Source organism: Anomalospiza imberbis, chromosome 3, assembly GCF_031753505.1.
Source record: "Anomalospiza imberbis isolate Cuckoo-Finch-1a 21T00152 chromosome 3, ASM3175350v1, whole genome shotgun sequence".
Lineage (NCBI taxonomy): Eukaryota > Metazoa > Chordata > Aves > Passeriformes > Viduidae > Anomalospiza > Anomalospiza imberbis.
Window position 1 is genome coordinate 70,433,794 of NC_089683.1, and position 21,114 is coordinate 70,454,907.

Sequence of the window (21,114 nt, forward strand, 5' to 3'; positions counted from 1 at the left end):
CCACCTGATGTTACTGGATTTTCCAATCATTTTTATGTCTTAACTGCGTGATCTGGGGGGGGCTTCAGCAGCACAAGTGCTCCTTGGCGTGTATGAGATTTCTCCTTCCTCTGTGTTGGCAGCTCAGACTCTGAGGACTAGGAAGAGGGTGTTCAAGCCTGGCTTTGTAGGGATGTCAGAGCAGATGCCCTCCTGAGGTCCCTGTCAGCTTCAATTATTCTGTGTTTTGGAGGACTTGTCTTGCTATTGACATAGCTCTAGCCCGTGAAAGTGCTAACCCTTTGACCCATGAGGAGTTTTTAAGGAAGCAGTGATAACTCATATGGTTAACAATTAGCTATCTGACTTTTGTGCCCAACAGACTACGTGACCTGTGGGAACTCTCTGTGCTAGCAGGGTCTGCACGGAAAGCTGCACCCAGCCTTGCCAGCCCTCCCGGACCACGGGTGAAACAGTGAGAGCACATTCAATTAGCTCTGTTCACTGACCACGCCAGCCTGCACCAGGCGAAACCTGTGCGGTGGCAGTGAGTCAGACTCAGATGGTTACTTGACCCAAAGGAAGGCTTGATGATACACTAAAGCTGGGACACACCAGCAGTGATTATAGGATGATTCACTGCCTGTGCTCTGCCATTCAAAACATCCTCTGTGTTGCACAGGCAAGGCCATTCACAGAGGCTGCAATGAGGAAGTGATGTTTGCACCTTTAGCTGCCACCTTCTCACTGAACCTTTCAGCAGCTGCCTGCGGTGTGGCGCTGGTCTCCCTCTGGGCAGGCTGGCACTGGGAAGGTGTGCTGGCAGGGGCAGCTCCCTGATGTGCCAGGTGACTACAGCTGGGAACGTCCTGCCAGTAATGTCCAACCTCACCCTCAGAAGGTTTGGCCAAAGTGTAGTGCAGCCAGGCATCCCAGTGCCTCCCCAACACCATCCTCTGCAGTGTGAAAACATCACTGGACTTCAATGCTAAACTGAGAGGCAGGTGGGAACTCAAAGCCCTTTAATACTCTGCATTCCAGCCCATAATTTGCACATCATTATTCAAAACTCTCGTAAATTCTTTGCAGAGCTGTTCCCATTTCCATTTTCCCTGTAAGAAATGTGCACCTCGCACAGCCCAGACTGCTTCTGTGTTTCTTTTACAGAGGGGCACATAGTCTGCTGTCTATACTTCCCTTCTTCCTGTTCCACCCACCTTTTTGTCTTTCACTCTTCCTCTCCTCTCCTCCAGATCCTCTCCTGACAGATGCGTGCACTCATATGGTTTTACAAAAATGGTCTGAGTGTACTGACTACGTCTATCTTGTTCTGCTAAATGCTTCCAAAAGTGCTGATATTACTGCGTGCACAGCAGGGAAGTCCTCAGAGCCTGGGAAGCACTATTTTTTCCTGACCCAGGAACTGATACTGCTTGTGACAGTTTGCTGGCCACTGGTTAGATCTGAGGCATAGAAAGTTTACTCATGTTGGCTGAGACTCACAAACGTGTTGGGGCTAATAACGTGCATGGTTTGTATTGTGCTTTCCCTGAAGCTAAGTTAAGCAACATACTAGGCATTACTCAGAGCTCCTAAACCTCATGTTTTGCCAGTGACACAGTTGCAAACAGTACAACAACCCTGATGTTTTCTCTGTAGTGTAAAGGCCAAGGTCCAGCAGAGTTGTGATCCATCCTCTTAGTCTTACAGTTAGTTCTGCCTGGACTTTTGTCAAATTTTAGTCTTCAGCTGTCATGCATTCTTGCCAGCTCTCCTATATGTCTAATTAACTAGGTGAACTCTCTCTGGAAAAGAATCTATGCGATTAATTTAGTCCTTCCTTCCTGTGAATGAACTGTCTTCAAGTTGTTTTTCAAATGTATTTTACATGCAATAGTATTATTTGTGTCCCATCTGAGCGTTAGCTGGCCAGGGCTTCTCTGTGTGCTCTTGGATGTGCTCTGTGTGCTCTTGTGGTTTTAAGTACCCTCTGCTGGTTATTCATAGCATGCGTTTAGTCATTTAACAAACATGGTATTAGTTCTGCTCTCTAAGTGGATGACTAATACTCTTATAAATAGAAGGAATGTGATCTGAAAGGTCACGTGAATGTTCCCAGTGTGAACATATCCCCAAACTATGAGACTTCTCATTCCAGGATCATGCTTGCAAAAAAGAAAATGCTCATTATTAGGAAGAAGGAAAAGGATTCAAAACCCATTCAAGCAATTTCTCTGCTTTAACTCGAACAATTTGCAATTGTTTGTAGAGTTTTGCATTGCAAAAGGTTTTTGCAATGTTTGCTTTTCTCTGCAATCTCTCCTGGCCTTCTTGGGAACATACATATTAGGGCAGTCCTGATCTCTGTCCTATGCCAGCACCCTCCCTTGGAACACAACAAGACCTGAATGTTTCTTAAGAAAATATAAAGAACATCTTTCTTCCTAATCTCTTTCACATCTCTTTGGAAAACAAGACAGCACCTAACGCTGGATTCCAAAGGAGATGAGAGTGCACAGTACAGGTTTCTGCACTGCCTGTAAACTGCCAGCTTTCCTCAGCTCAGTTCTGTGAAGAGATGTTGTGGCACCCAGGCAGGGCTGGAGGAATGAGAGGTGCTTGCTAATGCAGCCTCCCAAGGGGTCATTTTTCTCTGATGGAAAATGCAGGAGACCAGCTATGCAGGCACCCTCGTCTTTTCATTTTTATCAAATGAAAACAGAATCACTGACTGCTGCAGTTCTCCTGCCCCTGCAAGGTTTGGTTTATATTCCCAGGAATACAATGCTAAGGAAGGGAGGACTGGTGGCCTTAGGACATCCAGCTTCATTTCATGCTTGTGCCAGACTTGCTGAGGGTATGTCTGCAGCAAATGCTTAGCCCAGGTTTGAGCCCAGTCTATGTTCATGCACTGCCTTCTTGGGCAATTAAAGTCCTTGGCGGTCAGCAGCACCCCCTTGGTTAAGTCCAAGGTCCTCCTTGGCTGGAGAAGTGAGGGGAGACACATCAAGCTGGGGCTGGGGCTGGGACAGGAGGGCCTTACAGAGGCCACATGCCAGGGGTTGGACTGCTGCTGCTGCCATTATGATGGCAGCCAGTGAGGCACCTTTTCTGCTTGCCTGTGGTGTGAAGTCAAAATGAAGCCCTTCCAGTGGAGAAACAGGCAACCATGGCATCATCTTTGCCCGACTACAAGTCAGGTATGCCCAGGTGCTCACCTGGTGGGATTTGGTAGGGTGGAATGTAGCAGGGTGAGATGCTCCTGGGGACAGGCTCAGCTCCCAGCTGGGACATGGCACTGGCTGCATCAGCTCTGCTCTGCTCAGGCTCTTCAGTGTCAGATGTGATGGTTTAAAGCAGCTGTAGCCAAAGTTAGTTTGACACTGCACTGGGAAGAAGTGGGGGAGAGGACCAGCACAGCTGGCTCAGAGGTGTGTCCTGATCAGCAAAGGCAGGGACACTGTCTCTGGCAAATGCCCGAGGCACAGGCTTGTATGGCATGGGCCATGTCTGTGCTAATAAACCAGGCAGCAGCTGTGTTTTGCTTTGTGGCTGGGTAACGCTGTCTGGCGCTGGTGTGACAAATGTTTAAACCCTCTTGCCCTCCAAAACCACCTGGTCACATACAGACTACCTATTGGGAACAATCCTGGGCCATGCTAACTCCTGGACTATGCTTGGGAACAGTTTGGTAGAGCACTGTTTGGCCTGGGCCGAAACTGTACCTGGGACCACATCAAGAGCTTGGGGGCGGATGGTTGAGCTCCCCAACTCGTGCCCTGATTCACTGGCTTGATTTTCTGCTCTAGATGCTGCCAGTCTGGCTGGTGTCAGGCAAGTTACCTAATGCATGACATAAGAAGGAAAAGACTACCAGCTTAATTTCTAGCCTTTGTCACTTCATGCCCCCTCTCACATGGAGGTGAGAGTGCATCCCTGCCTACAGACCAAGGGAGACTGACACATGTGGGTACACTGGGAAAGGGGACAGAACAAGATACATTGGGAAAGGGAGGTGTGGTGAAAGTCTAAGTTCATGACAGTGGTTTATAGAAATTTGATTCACTGAAGAGTTGGCTGTGTGGTAGGCATGCCATGAAGATGGTATTCCCCATTCACAGATGTATTGTAATTTTGTCCATGACTATTATACAGTTACAGAAAAGCATTAACATTAAAGTATCTGGCCTAAAAGCAGTCAGTTGTGTCCTATATCCTCCTCCTGCCAGCCTTTGTCTTGACTTTAGGTTGCAAATTAGAAAGGACAGCTGAGGATCTGGGTCCCCCCAAGCATGCTATACATAGTTAAGGAGTCCTAGAGATTTGATAGATTGTACCTGATGTTTCTTTCTGAACACACAACGTTTCCTGACTTCAGCAGTCTCAGAGTCTTGATTTCAGTGGAAGATAGTTTGCATAAATGATGCTTGCTGGAAAGTACATATGCAGCTCTTATAAAACATTGTGCGTGTCTGCATGTGCCTGTACTAAAATAACAGGGCAAAGGTGACTGCTGTGTGTTATTTACCTGCTAGTTGAGATATTTCCGCCTGCCTTAAGGACTCCTGCCTCTTGTCTCTCAGATTTTGTTCCTGGGAAACATTTTGGTTTGAATGACTGTGTTTGAGGGTGCTTTACTATGGCTAGGGGGGCTGAGTTTAAACTGAAATAATTTAAACTGAAATCAAATGTTCCACACAGGTTACTTTAGGTGTGCCAATATTTGTTTGCTTGTGGGTGCATCTGAATTTCTCTTCTCCCTTGGTCATCAGCAGAAACATTTTTCTTATTGATGTCAAGTAGGTGGTAGTGGTGGGGGCGGGCCTTGTTTGTGGCTAGTGGCCAGCTGACAATGATAAAAACACAGAAGAAGATGGGAATAAAGGAATGGATAGTGTAATTACACCTGATAGGGATCAACATGACACTACATGTGATATATACACATTAGAAACCTACACACATAAACACATAAAACATTCAAGACATGGAATCAGGTTCTTCCACACAGCAGCTATAATTACATACAGAAACTAAAAAGGAATTTTTTTTTATACTGTGGTGCTGGCAGTCAGAGCCTCCCCTCTGACTGTCTGGGAGCAGACTGTCTTAAGTGTGAGCAGAATAAATGGTCCTTTTGTAGGCAGCATGGCAGACACCTGTGCAGCACCTCACTGCTGCCTGGGTGCCAGGCATCATGACTAGACAAAAGCAAACATAATTACAGGAGACCTTGAGAAAGCTCCTCAGAGGTGACTGGTGGAAACATGCACCTATATGTTCCAGGTAGATCTTTTTTCACTGCTGTTCAAATCTTGCTCTCTATACTTGGACAAAGGCAGACCTGGTTTTGCACATTGCGGGGCAGCTGCACTTCTGAAGAGCAGCCATTTTGCAAAGGAGAAGCACCTACCCTATTCCTGAGCTGCTGCCTCTTTCCTGAGAGAGAGAAAACCAGAAAGCAAGCCCCCAAAGCTTTATCCTTTTTCACTGAGGCACAACAGAACAAAACAGAATTTCTGAGTTGGAAGAGACCCACAGGAATCACTGAGTTTAACTCCTAAGTGAATGGTCCGTATAGGGGATTGAACCCACAACCTTGGCATTATTAGCACCATGTTACGACCAGGTCTCAGGATTTCCTGTGAAGCAGTAACAGGACAGGCTTTCAGGATTCTTACAAGAGTGAATTCAGATGCCAGAGAGTGCAATTTTCAAATACATTTCTCTTCCTACACCGTTTCTTTTTCATCTCCATAAATCTGTGTCAGTTTTTAAAGAACCTATTTTGGTGGGAGGAAAAGGGGACAGAACAAGTGATGAGCTATTCAGAGCAAAAAGAAGAGATTCAAGCTACCAGAGGTAATACTGTAGAAAAATGTGTCAGTGTTGCAGATGATAGCTCTCTGCTAATGCCTCTCCTGAAGCATCAAGGTGTGTGTGTTTCAGAGGCAGTCTATGAACTGCATGTTGAAATGGTTGCCATGGCAGTGACTGAGTAGAAGTTAGAGAGCGTGATTAGCCAGAGTTGGCCTAAATAGCTAAAGGGAAAGAAAAAAAGAAATAAAGGGAAAAAAACGGCCAAGGACTTTCTGTTATTTCCAATACACATCCATCAGCATTAGACTGTGCCAGGAAGAGGAAGCAGGGCTGATGGAAAGGACCTTGCAGGAGCACACTCCACACCCCAGCCCCAGCAGCACAAGCTGCCAGGGGACCTTCTTCCCCTTACAGTGTGCCAGTGCTGCAGCTGCAGTGCCAAGCAGCCCTGTCAGTGTCGATTCAATGAAATGATGCTTCTCCAGAGTCTGAGGTTAGGCCAGGGCTCTGCTCGGCCTTCAGCGACCCAGAGAGCCCAATCATACTGCTCTCCTGGCTGATGTGGGGCACAGCCACATTTGAAATGTGGGAGACCGGCCTGCAGAGAGGTTGCAACGCTTGCTCCGAGAGGCACGGAGGGCTACTAACCTGGGTGGGGTGTTCATTAGCAGAATCCTTGTCCCTAAAGCCACTCCAGTTCTTCTAGCCCACTAACTCACATCTGCTTGATGCATGCCTGTGAAAGGTATGTCCTGTCTTCATTTGGAGCCTATGAATTGGAGTGAGCAGCCTTTTTTGTTAATTCATTGCAATAGCTCATTAAAAAAATATCCTTATATCTAATTTAAATGTGTATGATATTAGCATTCAGCCTGTGCTGCATGCTGTGTTATTCTCTGCTATATTAAAAAAAAATCACTTCCTGAGATCCTGTGGGTTTTTGTAGGCAAGATTTCTTATGCACTAGAGTTACTTTCAATCTTGCTTTTGAAGAAGTCAAGATTCATAATTCTTTCTCTCAAAGGATTTTCTTTTAGCTCTTCTCAGGGAGAAGTGGAAGAGCGGAAGAGCAACATAAAGATGTCTCAATAGCAGGTCTGGATAGAGAAACATCTTCTCTAGGAGCTGTGGAGTGCCACATTAGGGGGCCAGATGCCCAGTGTAAAATCAATAGCAGGCATTTTACAAGCTGAAAGTATGCAGGTAGGTGTTTGCAGGAGCAGAGCCTGTTAGCCTGATTCTCTTCTCTTATAGCTTTCTAAAATAGAGAAGTTTAATTTGCATTACCCTGAAGTGCTTCTGCTCTTAGTCCTTTGAGTGAGATAAGATATGAATCTACTTAGGCCACTCCATAACATATGATCACTTACCAAGGATATTTTTCTCCGCTGATGTCCAAAGGGATCTGTAGGTTCCTCTGTTGAGTACAAACCGGCAGTACTTACTGTGGTTAACAGGCATCTGTTTTGGCTGGCAGAGCTGGGATGAGAGAGATCAGATCATATGGCCTGCAATTTAAGAGGAAGAAAAGAAAAGCCCACAAGACACCTATTTGCCCTGCAATCAGGTTGGCTTTTGCTGTTATTTGCAGCAGTCTCTTCCACTTTTTGCATCTCTTAAATCCTTGTCATCCAGGTTTGAGAGCTAGGACTATCTTCTTTGGCACCAAGTCAATTATATGTTTTTTAGCACCAGCAGCCATTCATATTTTACATTACTGTTCCTCTCTGTTCCTTTCAAGCAATAATCGTAAATATCAGCTTTCATTCCTAGAGCGCCTTTCATCCCAGGGGCTCCCAAAGTACTTTCCAAGCTTAACAAGCTTATTGTAGAGTACTCCTTTAGAAAGGTTGAAACTTGCTTCCCATTAAAGCCTGATTTTGGGAAAGAAAACACTGAATCATAATGACTTCAATACATGAGGGAGCCTTTGCAGCTGTTATTTACTACACACGTTCCCTTACCAAAAAAAATTGCTTCTTGCTCCTCCATCCCCCTGTCTCCCCAGCTTAATCCAGCAGTGCTCAGTTACCTGGGGGAGCAGAGTGCAAGTAGGAGAAATGGTCACCCCCTGTGATCTCAGGAAATGCTTTTTTCTGAAATCTATAGCTGCCCTCAACAGTTTCTGACAACTCCATTTCCATCCAGTCTATTTTCTCTTTATCAGGGCAAACGTCCTAGGGCAGAGTTGAATGTCCTCTGGCTTTGGCCAGAGAGGTCACCATCCACAGTTGGGCCACACCATCTACAGATTGTGTGAGAAACTATAGTCCTCTTCAGGACAAAGTCAGCTGGCTTAATTTAAGTCACATTCCCCTGCAATCAAAGCAAAGCCAGTGTCTTTGCATTGAAATTAATCACAACCTTTGAAATGGTCCTTTATTTGGCTCATCTGTGCAAGCAATAATCCCAGGAGAAAAAATAGTTACTGGTAATTTCTGAACTGAAGAATTTGTTTCCCAATGAATCCTATGATTAATTTTAGAGCAGCCTGAATCTGACCAGTGTTGATTTGTTTTCTCTTCTTTCAGGAGGACTCAGTACGGTGGGACCTGTCCATTTCATGATGCACATAACATTTTTCCATTCTGCGGTGTGGTAAAATGGTCTTTCCTCTGCTTGGCTGAGAGAGGCTGGGGTCAGGCACACAAACTCTCATTGCTTTTCCAAGGACACACCAAGAACTTGTAGAAGTGGGAACAAAGTCCTATCTGATTCAGTGCTTCATCTGCACAAACATAGTTTATCAATACAGATAGCTTTAGATGAAAGATACATCAAAGCATATTTTTGGCTGCTGCTTTCAGAAGTAGTACTAAATTTCCTGGGGGAATGCAAGCAGTGAGATATGATCCAAGTATCAAAATCCCTATCTTCTTACTCTCTCACACTGCTGGGGTTCACAGGAAAGCCCTTCCTTGAGGTTATGTCATCTATTCCCATCAGTAGATTTTGGTTACTAAAAGCATTTTTGCTCTTTTCCAACAAAAAACAGTGGCTGTTTCAACACTAACTCTGAAGATTTGTAAATTGGCGAAGGATACAAAAAGAATAATGAACCAGCAATTACTGTTTACATTGGCCACCTTGTGCAAATGCTGATATTAGCATTTCTGAAAGGATTCATTCATCACTGAAAAAAAGGTTTGTACCTGTGAATAAGAGCTTGCCTGGGAGGGCCTGTGTGCTTCCTCTTCTCTGTGAACAAAAATGAAGAGATAGTTTTGCAATGGATATTAATGCATACCTATTATTTCAGGATGACAATAAGCCATTGAATTTATTCCATGCAACAGTAAATGAATGAAAGCAACAGTAAATATAAAGAAAAGTAGTATTTATTTTCATGTGTCAGATTTATTTATTTATTTATTTAGTGACCTGAATATATACATATTTAAAGTCTCTTCCTTGTTTTTTTTTAAAATAAAACTCTGTGGTACAGCCTCAAGCCCAGTGGTTAGATCTTGTGTCATGGAAAATCAGATAGACCTGCACTAGAAAGAACAATGGCTTCTGAAAACATTCTGCCAGTTCCAGTCTATGACTTCTTCTGGGGCTGTCAGTGAAATAAACACTTTTAGATGTACCCTTAAGCCTTCCTCACCTCTTGCTGTTTGTCATACTTGCTGCAATTTGCCTTAAATTAGTTGATTTCACACCAGGTTCATGGTGCTGTTTTGTTTATAAAAGAGGTTGGTACATTCTGCACTGGCCCTGACGACATGCCATGAGGCACAGCTCAGAGATGGAACAGGGCCCCAGCACAGCCAGCAGCCAGCATTTGTTCCATCCTCACACTGCAGGTCAGGGGACTTCCAGCAATGGTGGACATGTAACAGCGTTTCTGTGGCAGGGAAAAGTGTCCAGACTCTGTGGGATGGTTACATTTTCACTAGGTTTCCTTAGGATTCTGTAGGATGAAGATCAAACTCCTTTTCAGGTATATTATTATGCTAAAACCTCTAGAATGACATTTTTCTTTTAACCTTTAGACTGCTTCACTTTTAGGCTGGAAGCAGCTGAGGGTTCGGATGTTCCCTGGGCACCACACAGCTTCAGTTCTGGCAGGAGACAGGCCATTGCTACAATCTAAATGCCTTTTTTTTTTTTTTTTTTAATGAAGAGTCTGGTAGGTAACCTGCTTGCATATGCACCTTTCATGACAAAGGTGATGCTTTGTGAGCACAGGGTTTGTAAAGCAGAGGAAGAAACCAAGTATGAATGGAATGAGAGAACAAGGACCAGCCCGCTGCTGTCTTTGGGAGCTTTGGTGGGGGTGCAAGTCTCTGAAACTCCTCTAGTGGAGTTTCTACTCAACCCTTTAAATTGTGGGCAGGGGAAGCTGGGCCAATGACTGATTAGGAACCATGAGGGTCATTCCCCCCACGGGGCTGTGGTTTCAGCATGCAGCTCTGTTGCACACAGGGAGCAGAAATAATGCTAGGAATCTCTAACAGGGCAAGTGGTACATAACAGGCCAGTGATACACAAAAGTGATTTCATCGTAAGTGGTTGGAGAAGGGATGCCTGCTCTGCAACAGGCAAACGCTTCTCTGCACAGAACCAGAAAAATTTCCCTTCAATCTGGGGCATATTGCCAGCAGTCTTGAATGTAATCCTCATGGCATTACTTCCGAAGATGAAACAAAGGTATTATGGACACTGCCACTGAGGCAGGTAGTCTTTAAAAATAGCTGCAAATTGCCGGGTTTAGTGCTAACAAACCCTAACGCTGAGGAAGACAAGACAGGTCGCAGCACTGATACAGTGTAATATAATGTGATGGCTGATATAAATGTGAGTCATTTTAGCCAGAGGCTTTAGTATAGGAAGTCGGACAAAAGATATAAAAACAAATCTGATTTTTTTTTCCTTCCTGGTGAAGGTCACTGCCAGGAATAGCATGGGAAATAATTATTGTGGGAAGAAATGTTCCCCTTCAAGTTAGAAGTATTGTCTTGCTTTACAGTTTCGTTCTCCTCTTTGGACTCCCATAACAAACACCAGCAAACACACAGGGCCTTTCTCCATGACGCCACTGGCAGATGTCCCACACGGTGGGCAGGGACTGTCTGTGCAGTGCTCACCGAGTCTGTCAATGGGTGTCCCCCTCGCTGGCAGTCCACCCCAGCACTGTGCTCAATGGGCCCGTGAGGCTGAATGGGGCTCTGCCTAATGGCAGCCAATTTTCCTGGTCGGCAGGGAGGCGCAGTGCCAAGGCTGTGTGCGAGAGCCTGCTGCTGGGAGGGTTTCACCTCTTTGCCTCTGCTCCTGAGCCCTGGGGAGGTGGGTTATCTTTCCTATCTTATCCTGCACCCTCAGTCCCTGTGCTTCATGGGGGAGGACATGGATGACTCAGTGACCTTTGCACTTGCAGTGGCACGGGCTGTTCTCTGCTCATCCCGCAGAGACCTGGGAGGCTCTGGGCTGCTCGTTTGCTCTCTGTGAACAGCACTGCATTTACAAATGTATAAGGGCACTGGGAAGCCATGCAGCTGTGCCTGTGGGGTGCAGTGTACATACAACACTCCCTGGGGCAGGAGTGATCCACAATGCAGCCCATCTGCTGCACAGGAATGCTGTACTGCAGTTTAATTCCCTTTCCTCAAATTACTCTTTGAGTGGGGAGAGGTGAGGAGAGGAGTGAGTGCTTCTGCTTCATGTCACCACCCTGCAGGATGGAAACTGGGCAGCTCCTGGGGCTGAGGGGCTGCTGCTCCCCAGCGGACTGCTTTGTTTTCTTCCAGGTGGCCATAGCAGGGAGAAGTCCTGGTGGGAATCTCTGAGCTTTGCAATGCTAACTAAAATCTCCTGCATGTGGCTCTGTCCCTTCTGCCACAAAGGGCTGGTCATGTTTTCCATTCTTGGCTCCATGTGGCTGCTCTGAACATCCCAGGTTATCTCTGCACCAATCAGTTGCCTTTCCTACTGCTTGGCTCACCAGGCCTTCATCTCTGCTCAGCGCCCATGCCAGGGTCACTAAGGCAGTTAGCAGAGCTTTAAGATACCTTTATTTTTGGAGGACTTTTCATTTGGGAGCCCAGGAGGTAAGAGTTCAGATCTCCCTCCTTTAGCCTGGAACTCCCAGATAGCACAGGAAAGACCTATTATGGGAAAGCTGCTATTAGCAGAGGTAAGCTCTTAGCCACATTTTCCACTGGTGTTACAGACTCTGGAGAATTAGCTTGTTTCAGCCAGATTTCCAAACTGCTTTTTGGTGTTTATCCAAAGACTTGGGGCCACGCATTCTCTTATGGAGGCTTTTCACAGCAGCTTCTCCTTGGAATGATTGCAGTGGGTGCTGAGTTGGGTGGGATGACCTGTTGCTCTCAGGTTTATTTCTTTGGAGCATCTCTGTCAAGAAAGACTGTAAGACATAATAATTAAAATACTCACCATAATCTTGTCAAACTTCTTGTTGTGACCCCTGTGAATGTGACATTTGTGAGCTCATTTACCACAGCTTTTATTCACTCATTGAAAAAAGAAGTTATGTAATTCAAGTTTCTCCTTCTTCCTTCCCTTTTTGCACTTAAATTTACCATATTTGCAGATAGATTGTGCCAATGGTTAGCAGCTGGTGTGGTGCATTAGGAAGCAGATTCACAGAGGTGGCTGTTTGGTGCTGAGCACTTGCTGTGTCAAGGAATTTACATCAGACTGCCTCAGTTCTGGTTCCCAGGGACTGGGACCTCATTAGAGGTTGGAGTAGAGGAGTTGTGCTCCTGGAGTCCATCTCCTCATTTCCTTTCACTCAAAGGGAATCCAGATAAAAAAATGTTCCCTGACATAAATCAAAACAGAGAAAATGGGAGAAACATGGCATTTGCCTTATAAACTCAGTCATGATGTGAATAAAATCCAAGACATAGAAAGACTTGTCAAAAACCCAAGGTCAAGAGACCAAGGCCAGGACTCATCACTTTACCTTGAGGTCCCACATGGTTCGAATGCGTGGCAAATGGGTCAGTTCTTTGGTTAGTGACATAGCTGTTTATCTTGGCTGAGCAGCTCTCTTATTCTTTCTTGGATATAGCTGCTAATCTATTCTTCTCTCCTTGTACACTTCCCCAACCCTCCCTTTTGCCAAAGCCTCACTAAACATATACATATATATCTGTGTGTGCGTAGGCAGTCGTGTCTGCTGCCGGGATTTCCTCCCAAACAATACCTGTTGTGCTGGCCACAGCATTTCTCTTGGTTCCCATGCTCAGAGCAGTTTGAGTTTCCTGCTGGCTCAGCAGCAAGACTTTCAGGGCTCTTTATACTTATTCTTCTTCAGGAGCCAAGCGGAGGAGCGCAGTTTGCCTGTGAATAGTGAGCTGGCTGGGCAGGCAGCAGGAAGCTTGCATACTAAACCGTGTGAACTTTGAGGAGGGGAAGAAGGGGGCTGGGGGCTGCTGGCTGGGCTTCACAAGGCGTTTGTTGCAGCCCTCTGCCTTATAAACTTATCATCTCAGCACAGGGATGCTCTTCGCCAGAGGAGCAATATCTGTAAAATTAGGGTACAAAGAAGCGAGAGAGATGAAAGTGGAATTATAGAGAAAACAGGAGGAGGGATTGGAACGTGGAGAAGAGTGAAGAGACTTGGGTTTTCATTATTCACATGAAAACTTGTACATGGGTTTCCCTTTACAGAGTGTTATCACTACACCTCATGCAGCACTGCAGGGCTCATGGGCCCTTTTGTTCATGCCCTTACTGCCTCAGCAGTGGCCACATCATTGGTGTAAGGGCAGCTTTCCTTTATTGCCCAGACAAAATCAAAAGCATAGAAATGAAAACACACTTCTCTCTTGTCCCCTGTACTCCACCTCCACTCCTTTCTGTTTCTGTCATCAAAGATTAATAACTAAGCAGGTTCCTAGTTGCAAGGATGAGGAATCGTGGTTTGGCTATGAAAGAGGGGCTTGAAGAGCAGCACTGTGAAACACCAGCAGCAGCTTGTCGGTCACAGGCGAAAGCATCCCTGAAGTAGGGGGAGAGGTGTTTCAGTAAGTGCTGTGGCACCACTGCAGGTGCAAGCAGGAAGTGGGCATTCTTGGAAAAAGGTGGGAGGCAAGAGGAAGGAAGGAAGGACAGGTTGAGCCCATCTGTCTGCAGACCTGCTACCTGCCTCCTACTCATGTCTGCATAAACAAATGGGGAATAGGCTTTGCCTGTGCTTTGAAAATGAGGTGGCAGAGGAGTGCACATTCTGCACACATGCTTCACGAGCAAGAGTGGCCTGGTGCCATGATGGGTATTGGTGAGCTGGCCTTGTGCAGGGAGAATGTGTGCGTGCGTGTGTGTGTGTGTGTGTGTGTAAGTGATGTAGGGATGGAAATGCTCAGCAGCGACAGACCAGGAGATGGGCCGAGGCTTTTGTTAGTCCATGCCATAACTTGATTGCAAAATGATGCGACTTTCCTGGCCTGATCAAAAATAACAACCCACAGCTTTCCCTCTGTTTGGCAGCATCCTTCACTGAGGGTGCCCATTACTCCAGGCTCTAAATAATCCACACTTACACAGTAAATCCAAAAAGCCTGGGCCCTTGCTCCCCTACCCAGCTCAGCAGCTCTCTGTGTCTAGCTCCCAGTCGAGCACTGAGCAATGCCACACATGTGCTTGGCACCTGCTTACTTGTGGTGCCCCCCCAGAACGACTAGCCTACCCTGGAGGTCTGTGAGTGCTGGGAAAGTGGGAAGATACAGCTCCAGATCCCAGAGTGGGCTCCTGGAGAGCCAGTGGATGTCCTGGGGAGAATCACTCATCAAGCTCATTTAGATCCCAGACAGTCTCTGCTTAGGCAGCTTGTGGCAGAACACAGGCACTTCTGGAGGAAACAAGTCTCTTCACCATGACCCTCTTAGAAAGTACAAAAGCAGTTACAAATTTGGGGAATTTACCATCAAATTAATGCATTTTCTGTTCATCTTCACTCCTGACTCAGCAGAAGCTCAGTTTAAATTACATGTACTTGATGACTTTGATGCGGACCCTGTCTGTTTTTAAGACTGTCTAACATTTCTCATAAGACCAAGTGTTCAGTTGCTAGTAAACCCCTGAAAACTTTATCTATCTACCACTTAGCTGTTCTGAGTATCTGTCTCAGACTTAATGCATCTGGGAAGCTTCAGCAAAAAATGTTTTTGTTTGCTTACAAGAAAGAGATGAGAGAAACAATATTTTTTCCTTCATATTCAGGCATGTTCTTAAAGTGATCTGTTGATGAACTCTAGCAATTTTTGCCTCTACAGGAGAGGCTTGAAATTTGGCAAATATCAGGAATGCACCTTTGGTTGTTTTTCATGGGGGAAAAAAGAAATCAGTTGAACTAAGAAATCATAGGGAAAAGAGGGCCTCAGTCTCAACCACTCAACAAGAGTGGTTAAGAGTTAGAATCTGAATTCTCTGAAGACACTTGCTCAGTGGATACTTGTTCAAGTCTGGCAGCTAAATCAGATGGCGATATGGCAGGCATGCTGCAGCCTCCTGCTGCAAGTGCCAAGCAGCAGCTCTTGGACATTGTTTTTCTGTGCTGACAGGGTCACTGCAGTGCTGTGCACCAGAGCCTGGAGGTGCTCCCAGATGTGCTCCTTTGCTGATACTGAGGTGAACATGCAGGAAGGCTGATGCTGACTAGGACTAGGACCTGGCTGGGGGAGGGAGGGAAAGAGGGAGGGAACCCCACTGCAGCGCAAAGACTGAGGGCCCTCTGCCTGGAGAGGGGAGCTGATGTCAGACACGGAGGTGGATATGGGAGCAGGACCAAGGCAGAAGACAGGCTGGAAGCACCAGGAGGAGCAGAAGAAGTCAGATTTGGGAGTATCCTCACCAGATCATACCTCCTACAGAATGTGGGGTACAGCAAACCCAGGGATTTCTGCTGTGCAGTAATTGTCTGTTGTCAGCAAATACATGGGGAAGTGGTTGGCAGAGGCTGTGAGTAATTTTTGCCTGCTCCCTCAGCAGAGGTTGTTGGGCTATCAGTATTCCCAGTTATTCTGCTTTTCAAGCATGATGGAATTAACATCTGAGAATAGAGCCAGCCCTGCTGGCTGGTGAGTCATGCGGTAGCCAGTGTGATGTCACATGATGGGATTCCTGCATTTTTGTTTCAGTTTGCCATGTGTAAATCAAGGAAATGACACAAACCCAACATAGACTGAAAGTATGGGAAGCTTGTAGGGTCAAGCACTCAGCAGTTAGAAATGATTGATGTAACACTTGCCATCTGAGTCCCATCTGCACAGGCACCATGACAGTGTTGCTTTTAGCTACAGGGTTAAATTCCATATGTAAATACTTTTTTTTTTCCCCCAGCATCAATGTTATATCTTTTGATGCCCAGGGTATATAGTCCTTAGGGGAGTTGAGGTTGTGTGGGGAAGGGTCCTTGTCCTGCTTAATTGCAGCTGTGCAGGATGAGAAGATCCCTGCTTCACCTTCAAGGCCACAGCCGACGGCAGCCCTCAGCATTGGTGATGGTAGGCAGCACCTGTGTCCCTTGCCTGCAGCAAGACCAAAACAGATGAGGTCCTCAGATAAATTATCTACCAAACTCAAACAAGCCCCCATGAGGCACATGCAGAGTAAGGCTTTGTATAACTTGTAACTTGACCACAGGTGGGGGAACTTAGGACCCTCACAAAGGCACATCCCCCTTCCCTGGCTGAGTATGAGTACCAGCCTCTGAAGCCAGACACGCTTGATCTCTTGATTTGAGCAGAGCAAGCTAACATATATCTTTTTAATCTCATTCTAGGAGACAGTTGAATTATTTTAGCTAAAAATTACCAGAAGAGTCTGCCTGAGGCAGACATCCAGCATGGTGTATTTGAGCTCGAGCAAGGCATCACTAATGGGAAGAGTTAAGTAACTTTAACTCCAGACAGAGCTCACAGGGGGAAATTAGAAACTGGCTCTGTGGATGGCCCCACCAGAAAACATGTAGGGGTGTGTGTGAAATCCTGCTGCTATGCATCCGGTTATCCAATTGCTACAGGCAAGTACTGACCTGTGCTTGTAATGTGGCATTTGCAGGCTCCAGAGGTGGACTTGCTGTTTTGCAGACCTACCAGGTGCTTATCAAATGCTGGGGAGAAATAGTACTTTAGTGATGGGAAAATGTGAAGAGAAACACTTTGGCTTTCTCTTTCCATGTGGGAGGTGGAGGCACAAGGGGACAGGACCCTGCTGGTGTGCAGCACACATGGTGTGTGTAGCAGGTTGCTTTGCAGAAGGGTGTTGCCATCGTGGCTGCGAGTGGCCCAGGGGTCTCCCTCGGCAACCTCTGCACCAACTGAGGTTTTGGCAGGGTGTTGAGAGGGCTGTGAAGGTCACCAGCAGGGGGTTAGCAGCTCAAACTTCCAGTCTGCATTTTCCCTTTCTGCAGGAAGAGGTATTTTCCTTTCTTGTTAACACCTCATCTGGAGCTCTGTAAACAGCACTCTCTCCTTGATGTTGTTGATACCTTCAAATGATTTTATCTTCCTCTTTGGGATTTACTTATCCAGACTGTATTATTTAGTTATTTAATCTTCCCTTTGGTTATTTGATTGTTGTTCATGGTTGAATTCTTTCCAATATGCCAACATCTCTGACACACAGGTGCCTGCAGTTGCTTTATCTGTTTTGAGGATGGCTCAGACCCAACAGCACACTGCAGAGAAAAGCCATCTCTCTTCTGTTCAATAACACAATGTTCTTCACCTCTCTACAGGATCAAATGAGGTCCTCCTATTTTATAAACCAGCATTTAGTTTGATACTTCTTCTTTTCCATTTGTTAAGCCCTTTTGAACAACTGCTATGTATTATTTTTCCAAATGTTTCCTTGCATTGCCTATGTCCCAGCAGGAGCTGTTAGATGCTGTTTTCCTTTCCAATTCCCCATTTCAGAAACATTTTTTTTGTGAGATCATAACTAGAAACCAAACCTGTCACACTCCTCCTCATTACTACATCCAAAACGATCCTTTAACAGAAAGAGAAAGAAATGCTTAAGTCCCCCGCTTGGGAAACTATTTGTCTCCATTGATAGTTGCACTGGGCACTCCCTGGGGTCTGGGCAGGCTGGCAGTCTGGATATATGGAAAGGAAAGAGCACTAAAGTGGTGAGCAAGGCCCTTCTGGAGAAATCCATCCCTTGGTTATTCTCAGCAGTAATGCATTCTGCTGACACTCGGGCAGAGGTTTTAAGAGCTGATTGTTTGGACACGTAAAAGCGTTGGAATAGTATATGCACTTTGTATGTGCAGGAGACACTTCATTTTAATATTCAATGTGGATTAGAATATGAAAGGACTCAATTTCAACCTAATCTGTAAATGACACCTAAGCCCAACCTCCTGTGAAACATGTGCTACCTGAAGAGCATTTACTAGGATTTCCATGCAGTTTTCGTCTTTCTTAAGTTTTTGACTATTTCTTCCCTGTAGGCATTAGAGGTGGAAATAGGAAGGGGTTTGTACCTAACCTCACAATTAAGGAAAGGAGGGAGGCAAAGGGCTTTGTCTGTGTGGCTACCCAGTATTATTTCATCAAACTGGCAGTGAAGTGGAAGCTTCTCCAAAGTTGCAGGAGCCAAATGTCCCACCCTGTTTGCCTGTGACTCATGAGTTAGTTGATTTCTGCTTTTGTGGTCTTTGTCTAGATGGATAAAAAAACTTGCTACAGCCTATGTACAGACCTGGAAAGTATTAGGTGCAGAAACATCACAGGACTTCAAGAATGAATGCAGACTTCTTTTTAACTGAAAATAATATATACTTTAAAAGGGTAGAACATGGAAATACATTAGTAATGGCCACTATCAGGAGCTGTTGGCAGTTTCTCTGAACAGAAGAGTCATTTTCCTGGAGATTTCTGGTACCCCTCAGGCTTCTGTCCATTTCTATGTTCTTACTTGCAGTGTTTAAGCATCAAGTTTAAATGCATAAATTTTCTTTGGCTATTCAACCCCAGCCACTTTTGGGAAGGAATTGGCCAGAATCCCTGAACCTAAAATAATCAAATGTCTGTCTTTCCATTAGAAAGGCTGCATTTATCTGACAAGTAGTGCAAAACTGAATAGGTAGCTTAGTTCAAGCATCATCTGAGAAACCTGTTGCAAAACCAGGCAAGTGGTTGCACATAAGCAGATGGTACCTTTCCAATACCTAATTGTTGCATGGAATGTAAGTATATTTCTGTTCTTAACATGTGTTACTTTTATTATCAGTCTCTTGGTTTCTACTACTCTTTATAAATACTTCAGCCACAACTTGTAGCCTTTACAGGCTCATCCAAGGAGCATGGCCTTTCAGGCACTCCTTTTGAGAGTATTTCTTGTGCTTCAGGAGAGGATGTCTGTTTCAGGATTGTTCTGGGCATGAGAAATAAAAATACAAAATGGAGATGGTGGCCAGCACAAAGAACCGACCAAGTAATTTTAATGAATTTCTTTCCATACCTGCCAATCCACCCTGCCCTGCAGGAAAAAAAAAAAAAAACAAACCTCTCAGATGAATAAAGCATATGGCACAGAAGATGAAGTACCAATGCCAAGTTTGTCTTTGTCTTAGAAGAACTCACTGCAAAATGCTGAACCTGCAGATCTTCTAAACGTGCTTGTTCCCACTTCACTGCCTTCTTAGCTGGAATTGTGCAGTCTCACTGTTTAAGTCTTCAGGACATTATTGTGCATGCAGTGCTGGGCAGACACAGTGCTGCATTCAAACTGCCTGCTGTGGAGAGCAGTGCATGTTGCAGCAGCAAAGAAAACCCATCATTGATGTGGGCTAAATATTTGAGAAGGATCTGAAGCTCACACTAACCTGCCTTCTGCGTGCACATGGGCTACCCATTTATGACAGGCATGCCTGCTGCTGTGTGGTTAGATACCCTGTTCCTGGCCATGGTTGGTTGTATTTGAGCTGTGAAGGAGTGCGGCATTCAGTGTAAGTCCTGTCATCATGACTTGCTCTACAGTGAGCAAACAGACAGCAAACTCCACATGATATTTAAAAGAGGTGTGGAGTGTTGTGAGAGGGTGCCTCTCTCTCTGCATAAGCAGAGAAAACCCTCAATACCAGCTCAGCTTGTGTCCAGCTATTACAAGTCTGTCTGCTCCCAGCTCAGCCCCATCAAGTGAGTCTCTGGGAAGACATGGGGCTGGTGAGTCACGGTGTGGCACAGGTAAATGGGATGTCACCACCAACCTGCTCTGCTCTCTTCTGAAGGATGGAAAATAATGGTTGAATGTCCAATTCCTCTCAGCAGTACACCTCTTCACGGTTGGGTGACACTGAAGATGAGTGTCTAAATTAAGAAGTTAGACATCTAAAACCTTTATTGGACCCCTGTCTGTGGGGCCTGAAGATGAGCAGACTTATATACAAGGAAAAAAAACCCCGCTCAGCTACTTTAATCTTTCAGACAGCTGTGGACACGTGTGTGTTGTGTACTCTTACAGACACGTTTCTTTATGGGTGCTCTCGGACCCAGGCCATGATTTTTACCTGGACAAGTGCCATGCGTGTACACCATGGATTGGGTGAGGGGTGCTGCTCTCCCAGGACCTCTGGCAGCACTTTGTCTTGGAGATGTTTCTTAAGGTGGGGATGAATTCCCCACCTTTTGGACCCATATGTTTTCTACCATTGTGGGTAAACAATGCCTCTCTTGCCAGAAAGTAGGAGATATCTGACCTGGTTATGAAATTAATGGAGCAGGGAACTCCTTTGTTTAAATGAATGCTAGGAGAAGCAGTGGTAGGCTTGATTTTTTTACATGGTTAATGTTCCAAATCCTCTTTTCAGTCCTCTCAAGGCAACTGTGTACTTTGCAGCTCAAAGTCACATGAATCTCTGCTCAGCAGAAATGTAAATGTTTTGATAAAACTGTTTTTAACAAGTTTAATTCATTTAATCAGCTTGATTAACTGTGGAGCTTTATGGTCTTTAATTGGGAAGGATTTGCTATAAATTAACATTTTCTGTAATTTTTATGAAGAATATGGCTGTGTGCAGGATCTTGCTGCCTTGGCAGTGGCATGGGCCTGCCTGTCTCTGGCACACAGCCACTCCCCTGCAGCTCTACTCTTTCAGAGCCCTGAAGACCTTTGGGTGCTGAGCCTGCCCTCAAGGCCAGGAACATGCTGGGCAAGGGGCATGATGTAGCTGGAAGTGTCTCAACAGACTCTATTTCTTTTCTCTTGTGTTTGCATCTCCTAGATGATTAATCTCCCCTTCCAGTAAAAATGCAGCCTGCCTCTTTTTCTCACAAGTCCCACAAGAAAGCAAGCACAGATGTCCACAACAGCTCTCTCCTTGTTTTGTTTCATAAC

The 21,114-nt window shown here is 45.4% G+C and overlaps 1 protein-coding gene and 1 long non-coding RNA gene across 2 annotated transcripts in view; one reads left to right on the forward strand and one right to left on the reverse strand.

The window, feature by feature from the left end:
• TOMM20 (translocase of outer mitochondrial membrane 20) overlaps positions 1-21,114 on the forward strand; it is a 69,021-nt gene that overhangs the window by 27,615 nt on the left and 20,292 nt on the right. The gene's annotated exons all lie outside the window — the stretch shown is intronic.
• Positions 9,621-14,306, reverse strand: LOC137471048 (uncharacterized). The gene is made up of 2 exons (XR_010997373.1): positions 12,974-14,306; positions 9,621-12,169 (listed from the first exon to the last, which is right to left on the reverse strand). It is a non-coding gene; the product is annotated as an uncharacterized lncRNA (long non-coding RNA).